Genomic DNA, 12,370 nt, shown 5'->3' on the forward strand with positions numbered 1-12,370 from the left:
ACCGAATACATCAGGGTAAGTCGACACATATTCTTCACAGTATTTATGTTTGATTTTCATCTTGGTTTTACACTTGGCCATATCTGGTTGTGCATATGTTTCTTAATCGCACGGCAGTGGGTAGTCCTATGGCTCCTTCATACGCTTCCCTCTTCATGGACAAATTAAAAAAAGATTTTCTTCAAAACGAAAAGTTTAACCATCTGTTTGGTTCAGATTTTTAGATGACATATTTATGATCTGGAACCATTTAAATGAAGAACTGAAACAATTTATTGATCGCCTAAATCATTTTCACCCGACCATTCTATTTACTTATACTGCATCTAGTACGCACGTTTCAGTTTTAGATGCAAATGTAATTTAAAAAAATATTGATAACACTATCTCTACAAATACTCATATCAAGGAAACTAATATCCACCAATATGTGGAATATTCTTCATGTCATCCAATGTCATGTAAAAACGGTATACCATATAGCCTGGCCAAAAGATACCGATGCATTATTTCAGATGATTGTCAATTACAAAATTCTTTGAATAAATTACAAACTTATTTCCAAAATAGAAATTATCCTACATATATAATTGATTCTTCGTTGAACAAAGCCCGTAATCTTACTCAACACGAGGCTTTAAACACAGCAGAATGTAAAATAGAGAGAGATGTGATTCTTTTAACAATACAATATAATCCTTCATTACCTAATATAGGTCGTATCATTAATAAATATTACAGATCCTAAATTTTTTTAAAATAAAACCAGCGTAAAATCACTTTACAAAATTAAACCAATTCTCACTTATAGAAGACCCAAGAATTTGCAAGATTTTTTAATTAGAACTAAACAGACAGAAAATTGTCGTCATCTATATGTAACAGACACCGGTGCTCTCAATGTGCACACATAAGAGAAAGTACTTCTTTCAGTACGCTAATACAAAAGAGGTATTTCCTCTACGTTATAACAATAACTGCATATCAACTGATGTGATTTATTTAATAACCTGTAAAAGAATGCAGCATGCAATATGTTGGACAAACACTGCAACAAGTTTCTAAAAGAATGAAAAATCATCGCTTTCATAAATTTTTTTTTTATAGAGATCCTCAGTTTTCCTCTAATATCTCAACACATTTTACACCAATAATCACTCTCTACTCGATTTTTCTTTCATGCCAGTAAGTATTGTGCATGGTGACATGAATAGACTCATAAAAGAAACTTACTGGAGTCATAAGTTAGATACTTTGTATCCTAACGGACTTAATGCCAAAGCACTATATAAAATTGTTTAATTTCAATTGATATATTGTATATCCTTTATAACAATATTATTATAAGTATGACTGTTTGTCTCTATTTTATTTTATTATTTTATTAATCGTCATCCGACATTCTTACGCCTTTAACGTAATGCCACCAGGATGATATATATTTACTGCACGATGATATTTGCTTACTGGAAGGTTCAAATTTTCCAAATGGCTGGCAATGCTCTCCGCGAAACAAAATAAAGAAATATGGCGACGGTACGCTGTCGGGGAATTCTGTCCATGGTCTTAAGAAAGCGAGGCGAGAGAACGAAAAAAAACCGCGAAACGAGTTAGTTTAGCGAGCAGCTTTTAGATTTCTAAACGATTTTTCTAACTTCAAGACATAAAATTTGGAATTTTTAGCAGCATTTGCTTAGGTAATGCATGGAAATTACTTCAAGGCTGTCAGTATTGAAGACTATGAATCATATGGCAGATTCGATTGACCAAAATATGGGCGTCGACATTTGCTGGTGGCAATAGAGAAACTTGATTCGTTATGTCTTAGCCTCTTGGTACTGCTTTCTGAGATTCAATTCAAATAAAAAAAAAACTTTATTTCTCTGAACTAATTAGGATTTATAAATAAGGCAAGGATGCATAGAGTGTACAGTCGTTTCCATGGGGATGAAAAATTCAATCTACAGCATAACACAGAGTGATAAAAAGTACACGAATAAAAAATATTAGAAACATACTCGACAAGAATATCGTTGGCATATACAAATAGCATATAGAAAGTAAATACAAAGGTTTATCAATTTAAAGAGGTCTATAAATATTCTATTTTAATTCTGATCATCTGTGAAGATTTGCAGTTTACTACGGTTGTTCTGGTATCATTTTTTAGAGAGGTAAAAATATGTTTTCTGTACGTAGAAATAGATCATTCAAGTAAATAATTAAATCCGTCACCAACATTATTGAAACCGCACAGTGAGCTTAGTCATTAAAGAGTAAAGTGTGTCATCCTCCTACTTCAACGTTCTATGAAAAAGATGTATTGACCAAGATTTCCGAGACAGGGCATCGAATTAGAAATCTCAAAACTTAAATATATCACCAGTTGTGCCACCATTCTAAGCGATAACTCTCATCTATAGGCCCATGACACATTAAAACCAGAACAGATAATGGACCCACAATACCTGAGTATAATTAATTTCCTGTAAACTTGAATATCGACAAAAGATGAAATATTAAGACGTGTCGTTCCAGTGTGCCAATCATTTAATTTCCTCTGTGATGGAAACTATTTAATACAACGCTAAAATTCTGAAAATTTGACACACACACACACACACACACACACACACACAGATTTACTATGCCTAGGGATAACATTTTAATGCACCCGAGAGAGAAAAAAAACAACAGGCTCCCAAATTTACCGAAATCTCTGTTTTTATTTCTTTTAGACCATTCTATCATGACTGTATTATAGACCATGCCGTTATCTAGAGATAGGGAGAGTGGCACTCCGTTTATCGCGGAGGAAAACAGTAAATCCTGCTGTTAACCAAATGCATTGCTGGGCTAATATTTGTTTTCCAACAGTTGGGGTTGGGAATGACATGTTATAGTATGGGAGATGCTTTCAAAAGAATGGGATATTGGAATGACATACTATGGTATGTTGAATGTTTTCCAACAGTTGGGGTATTGGGAATGGCATGTTATAGCATGGTAGATGCTTTCAAAAGAATGGGATATTGGAATGACATACTATGGTATGTTGAATGTTTTCCAAACATGGAATTTTAAAATGACCTGTTCAGTAATTTTAATTGTCTTCAAAACGTTGATATCGAAATGGCAATCTAGTTTTTAATTGCCGAAGTGGATTTTGGAATGGAATACCATAGTATGTCGTAATAATAAATAATAGCTAACAAACGCAAGGCTTCATTGTGCTCGTGTCGGCTATCTTGGATTGCTATCAATGTACCAGCTATTTAGGAATGCTATAAAAGTAAAAGCTGTTTTGGATTTGCTACATAAGTACCAGCTATTTAGGAATCCGATTCAATTAGAAATCACATAAAAGCTGAAATTACCATCATTTACGAATAATATAAAAGAAACAATATCAGCATTTTATGAACAAGTACCAGCTAATTAGGAATGCTGGGCAAGCAAACTGTATCTACTGTATAGGAATAGTATAAAATAGGTATATGTAACAACTATTTATGTATGTTATACATGTATATAAAAAAAGCACAAACTATTTTGGCATTTTATACAAACAACAAGTCCCAACTATTTAAGCATGTTACACAAATAAAAAAGCAGCAACAGCTATTTCGGAATTCTAGACAAACAACGAGTACCAACTAATTAGGCATTCTATGTAAGTAAATAATAAAACAAGAAAAAACGTATCAGCTGTTAAGGAATGTTAAGTAAGTAACAAGTTCAATCACTTTAGGAATGTGTGTGTGTGTGTGTGCGCGCGCGCGCGCGCGCTTGGGATTGTTAACGTAGCTTTAACATTTTTTCAATCATATCGCCACGATATCTGCATTGTGGCAGTTTAAAGTGATGTCTATCACCGGATTATCATGCCGCAAACATGAGGCATTATGTCTCACCCAGTCACATTATCCTGACACCAGGCCGACCAGTCATAACACTAACGTCTTAATGCCGAGCGCATAGCGAGACAACTGTTAGTACCGGGGTTGAACGTAAAAGCAATTAGCAGTTATTTACGAATAATATACACGGAACACATATCAGCTAGTCTCGAACCTCATGCCAGTAATAGGTACTAGCCATTTATTAATACTGTGCATACAAATATATCAGTAATAATACGGATTATTGACGAATGCTAGAAAAGTAATAAATACAAGCTGATTAGGAATGATATACCAGTAATACCCATCAGCCATTTATGAATGCTATGCAGATACATCTTTTTATTTAGAACCAGCCATGGGCGCCAGCAGCATAGGTCAAGGGGGGGGGGGGGGGGGGCAAGTCCCCCCCCCCCAGAAATCATAGGGCAAATATATATATATATATATATATATATATATATATATATATATATATATATATATATATATATATATATATATAATTCGGACAAGTTCAATCATGCAAATGAAGGTGAAAATATGTCACAAACGCTTAGTAAATATTAGCTTTAGTTTTAGACTGCTTACTATACTAACTACGTAACTAACTCTCCCGGCCGTGGCTGACTGACACCCCCCCCCCCCCGCAAAAAGTCCTGCGGGCGCCCATGGAACCAACTAAATATCATAAGTCTTTTAGTTGAAACCTCATGTTACTATGTTAACATGACCATCTATTCAGAAGGATTAGCGATAACAAGATTTTCAAGATGGCTGCCATAGCGGGTCAGGTCAGATCGTCACCATTTTAACTTTGGACCAGCTAGACCACGTGATGAATGTGTATTTAGTGTGTCAAGGCCATCCCTCAAGTAGCTTTAGATGAGTAGCCAAAACAAACTTATACCAACAGTCTTGAACAGATTGATTTACCACGATTTACCAACAGTCTTGATATATCACAATGATATTATCCAGAATGGCTTCGAATGAGTCCCGAACCAGTGTTTTTGTCCAAAAGTCAACGAACACTTTTAAATTGTAATGAATAATGTAAATAAATGTTTCCCCTTACATTATATCTTAACACAATTACAATGATTTTACAAGCTGTACTTACAGTAGAAATGAATAATTAAGTTTGGGTACCTTGACTTTATATAAAATAACGCAAGACACAGTAAAATAACCAGAATGTCGGTCAAACTTTCCTTTCCAGAATATTCAAAGTTTATGTAAATAAGGCTAGACCTTGAACTCAGATATCAGTAAACAACTTATTTATAACTTACAAACATCGACAAAAGTTAGCTATCTAAATATATAGATATACAAAGCACAGGAATCTGTCATAGATATTCGTTTAACACGATCAACGCCACGTAGAAATGAAATATATACAATCCGAAAAACAATATGCTAGTGGAGCCAACTGATATTCCTGTAATGTTTGGCAGACAATTCTTTGCATGTTATTTACATCAAGACCTGAATAGAAAACAATGACTAATATCAACATTATTTAAATTTCTCCTCTTGTATTATCGATGTGGAAAGCGATCACTTCATGTGTAAGAATGTGTCTGGTCTTGTTTCGTCTGAAGGCATCAACCATACAATTGCTACTCTGTCTGGGCTGATTAAACCCTAGAGAAAATTCTAGCGGATGCTTCTTACAAGCACTTTTTAGAGTGTTGAATTTATATGTGAAAGTGTTAAGAATGAAAGGCCTAAAATAATCACAGTATATTACGCATGATAAAAACTTATTATTCTTTTAAGTTGTAATGATTTTCAGGTACAATAGACGAAAAAAAACTATCGAGTGATTAAACTTACATTTCATGTTAGGTGGCACGAACAGACATCCAGGAACATGATTTTATTTAGGAATAGGAAGTATTACTTAATTATTTATTTCACCAGCATCGCTAAACTTCACTTTCATGAAAAATTAGTATTGAAACTTTTTTCTCAACTGCAACCTGGAGTAAGGTATTATATAAAACTAGCATCACAATTTAGGCCCACAATCACACCATGTCTAGGTATTAATTTCAAGATGTGCGATCGGCAATAAAAAAACAACAGTGGGAACAAATTTGTAAAGATACTAGAGAATCACTAGATCAAAGCTGTCGCCTGAACAGAGATCACTGTCACTTTTTATTTTACTAGAAGAAGCAAGTAACAGAAACCTACTAACTCTTTCCAAGGGGGTCCCAACAATAAGAGGTAAACATTGTACTATTTCAGCAGTTTCTAGCTGAAGTCTTTCGAGTCTGTATGATTTCTCTGTTGAACTATTACCCCATAAAACTGAAGCATATTGCAAGGTCAAACGCATAAGGGTCAATAAAGGTTTGCCATTGTATTTCTATTTAAAGTAAGTAGTGCTTTGGATTACATGTATTCCTTTTCAAATTCACATAATGATTGAAATCCATAGATTTAGTTAATCAATGACAGTTCTCATCAAGAGATAAGCGTAGATCCGTTACTATTGGTTTCCAAAGGGCCTACATATAAAGCGACCTAACTTGTACCTAAATATTAATTTGTTTTGCGATCATTGTTATTGTCTTCGAAAGCTCTTCAATTAAAATCAAATCAAGCATCATTTCATTGAAATATACACAATATGGGGCGTAACTGGCTATCAAACAGGATCTTAAGAAAAATTCAGCTATCAACTGTGCAGTGAATAGTCATCTTAAACCATCAGTGGTGGTTTTGGCGCGTGCCATTTACTAACCAGAGAGATACAAGAAATACTTGAAATTTGTTGACTAATCGCAATACTTACTCGTGTATTCATCGAGAGAAATTGATTTGACATGACAGAAACGGTTGAGACAAAAAAAAAATGGATCAGATAGGTTAGACTGAGGAACCAAAATATCGTGAACCAATTTCAAGCATGTTTATTTCACCGATGTGCACCCTGCTATCCTCACCGAGAAATTAAAATTCCTTCAACATGACTGAATATGGAAGAGCGGGGGCGAATTCTTACCAACATCTATCCTTCCTGAATAACAAGATCGCCTGGAGCTGGAACAGACGGAAGGAAGATGATTGTTTGCAATGCCACGACTTTTGTAGAATTTCATCCCATGTCTTTGGCCACCTCGTGTCGAGTTGAAATCAGTAGTTTGTATATGAAAGTCAAAGTTCTCAAAATGAACAACACCAATTCAGGTGCCGACGACAGAGTGGCTCTCGTCAAGAATATAATGCATACTTGTTTCAGCGATGTAGATTTGTACTTGAACAGCAAAATGGCTGGCTTGAAGCAGCATGGATACCTATCCATAACGAACTTACCTCGAGTGCTCAATATTACACACATGTGCATCATTGGTACGGAAATAAGATACCATGTATGCTTTCAACGAATCATTGCCAACAGAAGATGATGATTCTCACACTGTAGGCTTGAATGACCGTCCAGAAACAAAACGAAACAAGGAGGTAGTTTAGAAATGAGGGATCGTTTTCACTTGGACACGTGGCTGCAAGACAAGTATGTATTGATTTGAGTATATGAAGATCTGAGACTGAGAAAAGAAATAGGAATGTGTTTCCATTTGATGACAAAACTATCATCGAAGAAACTAGACTCTAAATACTAGGTGTGGAAATCTTATTTGAAATGGGAAGTGGCATTAGTCAAGTTATGAATAGAAACAGTCAAGTTTCCTTTCTGACAAGTAGACATTAAGATCTGCAGCACTACCTCTGAACTCCGACCCAAGATAGAAGATCATGTCTTCCATGGTCAGCTGCCTAAAAGATTGTCTACTGGCATCGTTCCAGCAATGTTGCCGTCAGCGGAGTTATTGATCAAAACTCTTTCGAGTTCCATCATTTCAACGTGTCCAAGACATAAATGTACCAAAACGGGGATACGCTGTGTGCCAGACATTTCGAACCATACCATGCATAGAAGAATTACTTGAAATCTTTCTCGATTCTTTTTGAAACAACACGATGACTAGGAACCAAGAGTGCCCACGGAATTTCGTACGATGACTTGGCAGGAGAATATTGTTTGTGAGGATTTTATTCCGCCCCATACCAAGACAGCGACAAAACAGGTTTCCACCCTATAAGATCAGGCCAGTGTTGTGGAACTTAAGTTTATACAGTGGTGCTAGACATCACTGTGAACTTGATCTGGTATGCAGAATTTGATAATGCTCTGGAAACCATTGGTCGGAGAGAAGTGATCCTATACTATTAAAACAAAAACATGGAACACGAAGTTATGGACAAAGGCTAAGACGATGTTCTCTATCCAGAATAGAAATCACAGTAGTCACCGACACAAAGTGGATAAGAAAAAGAAGAGAAAAGACACATTCATGAGGTTACGATGGCCAGACAAAAACAGCACTTAGTGTCTTGTTTTGCTCACACTCCTGACCAGAGAAAATTGTTATGGTTGTCAAATAGTTTATAATATTCCTGTGCAACGCGATCAATGTTTCATGATGAGTCAAGAAGAAAACTTGGGAAGAACGTTCTGCAGAAACACGGACACTCATCTCAGATGAGAAGATCTTGGAAGAGTGATATAAAAACTTGGGTGACCATTCCATACCTCCATTGACTTTCTTGAAAAAAACCATCTTGCAACAGTGTACCGCGACTTCATGTTCATCGACTTATTTGACAGATCTTTTAAAAGAAAACATCAAGTGTGACATCATTGCATAACATTACCTACAAAGATTGAATACCTGGAAAATTCGTCATCTCCTGACACACAGCTTCCTGGAATATAGCAGTGTATGCAAAAGTTGAACTTCCTCATCAAAAAACTAAAGACACTCAAACATAGACGAGACAAACAATATTCACCAGAGAAAGCGTTTGTGTGTATCGTTTGTCATGTCAATGTCTCTGTTTTTTTAATTGCTTTTGAAAATGACTCAATGCTAGTCGAATTGGCTGAGGCTAATTGGAAGCCAGTTTTGCAGTGTTCGTTGTCAGTATTTTTTTCCTCGCAATTATTTTATCATGGCTGTGTATTATGTGATCGATTCGATGTGCGTCAAATCGATCGAAAGCATTTTGTGTCAATACATGTGGTGCATACAAAACCTTGGCTGTTATTAAGCGTCTAATGTAATATTGATAATCTGTCCAACCTTGGTTTTTTTAAGCCAGGAATCTCGGTTTGAAACGCTGGAAATGATAGCATTACGACTGCCCAGATTCACACACATGCTTATTAGTATTGAGTTTTCATCCGTTCTTTTGAGTTAGGATTTTTATATGGGGCTTGCAACGGGTTAAGATTGATGGACTGAGAAGCTTCAATGTTTCCTTGTGTTCGTATATTCATTTCCGGACTAAACTGGTTTAATAGACCTAAAATTGAATACGTTTTATATGGACTCTAAAACATCGCTTTGGTCTTTCCTTTGGACAAACCAGTTGATAACAAATTCTGTTTTACATTATGCCTACGTGGTAAAACAGTATGTGTCCAGCTATTGTATTTCTGATTGACAACATGAAATATAAATTTACACCAAAGAAATATTGTCATTCAGATATTAAGGTCGCTGTTGGGGACTTCAGTCTGGGATTTCGTATTATTAATGTGCATGGTTTGGATTGCAGCCTATGTGGTTCTCTTAATGCCAATAATATTACATGTTTTATAAATTATCATAAGCCATTCACATCAAATGTCGAATAATTAAAGTTATTCTTACTGCGGTAATTAATACCTGTCGGCGCCTTCTTTGTCGAAAGGTGGAAGTGGATATATGAATCCAGTGACAGGTCTCTAAAGAGGAACTCACTGTTAATTCCACTGGTACAGATAACATAGTATTAATTATACAAGAGACTCATGTGGTTCTAAAATCGCTCATCTCTCTTGCCACCTAATAGCCAAAGTGAAAGACAGGTTGGCTAAGAAATCTTCATCTTTAAGATACTTTCTTTAGAATTGGTTTCTATGCTGCTATTTGCATGTTTTCTAAACAATTTCTTAATTATATATATATATATATATATATATATATATATATATATATATATATATATATATATGTCAAATTTGGTAGAATTCTGGTGACTGGTTTTGAGAAGGTATTTAACGAATTTTATATGTTTATAAATGGCGGAATGGCCCTGATGTTTGATGGGAAATCAGTGCAATATGATACATCTAAACGGAATTTATATTAGACTGTTATCCAACTTTGCTCAAATTATGTTGAGCTTTGTTTATTTTGTTAAGATTTCATATAAAGCTTTTTTCTTTAATAAAGTCGATTATATTTTGTGAAGAAACAGTATTATTTGTATAAATTTTAAAGCACTTCATGCGATGATGCTTTCAGTGAAATTAGATAAAAATAAGCTCAGCAATTTTTGAAAAGATTTTCTTGTTTTATTAGGGGCAAACTGGTTTCATACGGAAATACTGAAAGGTCTTCATGCCAGAATGCTTTTTTTAAAACTTGGTAAATTTCTGTCTGTGTTTTTTTAAAAGACGTTATTGAAAAGATTACCTTCTGGATACCAATTACGGCTCTTTAGATCAGGCCTCTGAACTATGTCTCAGTGTCCAATTCCCCATACATACAAATCATGCTTATATGCAAATAGTACACACAATCTAAACCTGATCCTAGCTTTAAAGCAACATTGGGACTTATACAAATGTAGGAATAAATTTAAATGGAGATTGCATGACATTGCGTGACATTTATGCCCATTATTCAGGTAGCAATATGAAAAACACTGACGTAGAGAGTTCAGGTACAAATATTGTTCATGGTTCCTCGAGTATTCCGCAAGAATCATACATTTGGAAGATCAACGTCAGATACACAATATATAATAACAATAATAACTACTATACTGATTTTAATTTTGTTCATGATGGTGATTCTGATGGTTTGTTGGGTTCTGTCAGCATAAAGATGGTTGCAATTTATTTCAGTATCCTCTAATCGAACGCTTCTTTTGTCATTAGGAGTTCCTTATAACCTGGTCATTATCAGATTGACACACTGACACGTGGCATCACCGAATAACGATTATTTCAGCAACAACAGCGCTTCTTGGATTATGCAGATGCATTTATTGGTATATTGGAACTGTTGATTGGTTTTTGGTCATTGTTTGGATTCGTGAAAAGAAAATAGGGTTGGCTGAGTAGGCTATTTGATAGCATATTAAATAATAATGATGTCGCTCTTTCATATATCATGATTACAATGTTGGCATTAGCTTCTTTCAAGTTTATTTAAAAAAACTCTTGGGCAGTCTTTTGACCTATACTCGAAAAAAACTGCGTGAAATTTTCTTTATTTGAACTCGCATTTCTGCTGCATGCAACCAAGACAAAATTACAATCTTGCGGCCCCGTTTAGTTCGCAAGGATTTAATTTCTTTTAGCAATGTTGACTTTTATAAAGGTCCCTGATATTCGTGTATTTCCTATTGTGATATGAATAGGTCTCTATTTGCAAAGTTCCCTGCTATAAATTTACACGTAGATCTATCGGCAATATATTCTAAGATATTTTGTCATAGACCAAAATTAAGATATAAAATAATAGACCAGTGATTGTCGACCCATCTTCGTGACAATAAATGTATACCCCCCCCCCAACAAACAATATATATATATATATATATATATATATATATATATATATATATATATATATATATATATATATATATATATATATAGAAAGATTCAATGAATATATCTAATTTAGGATCATGAGGAACACTTTTTGGGGAATTATCAAAAGCATAGAGTAATCTTTCGTCGATCACGTTTTCAACATCTGTAATTCTTTCATATAGACTGAATCAACATTCGGTTAGTAATGAGTTCCAAAGAGTATGCACTGCATTTTGGTGAAGAAAGTTATAGCTAAATACATAAATTGCCTTTTCTGGAGCATTCCTGGCAAGATTTTTGACAGCACGTCAGTTCTAAACATAAACATAGCAAAACGTTTTAAATGAAAACGAAAGTAGATGTCAGAGAGAATCTTGCGAACCAAGTGGTAATATACACATCATTTAAAACTTTTGTCGCAAAATAAAAATACATTGTTGGTCTTATCATTGCCTTTTGTAATTAGTATGTATATGTTTCTGTAATATCCCCGATAGGAGCTTTTTAGACAATGTATATATCATCCACGAATAAAGGTACCACAACCGAGATGTAGACCATATTTATTATAATTGTAGTTTTCTTTATTAAAACTTATCTTGGATAATAATGAAATCAATATTTAAGAAAGTGAGAGATATATCTTTTATCTGTATAAATTCATCTGTACATGATAAAGGGCGGAAAATGACCCGTACAGTATCTATCCCTTTGTAGATGATTACAAGAGGTAAATATAGAAAGTAAAGGATTAGAAAGAATGTAAATAACTTATAATGTTCTTCTCCTGTTTGCCTTT

The sequence above is a fragment of the Sinohyriopsis cumingii genome, chromosome 11 (genome assembly GCF_028554795.1).
Source record: "Sinohyriopsis cumingii isolate HCF-2022 chromosome 11, ASM2855479v2, whole genome shotgun sequence".
Classification (NCBI taxonomy): domain Eukaryota; kingdom Metazoa; phylum Mollusca; class Bivalvia; order Unionida; family Unionidae; genus Sinohyriopsis; species Sinohyriopsis cumingii.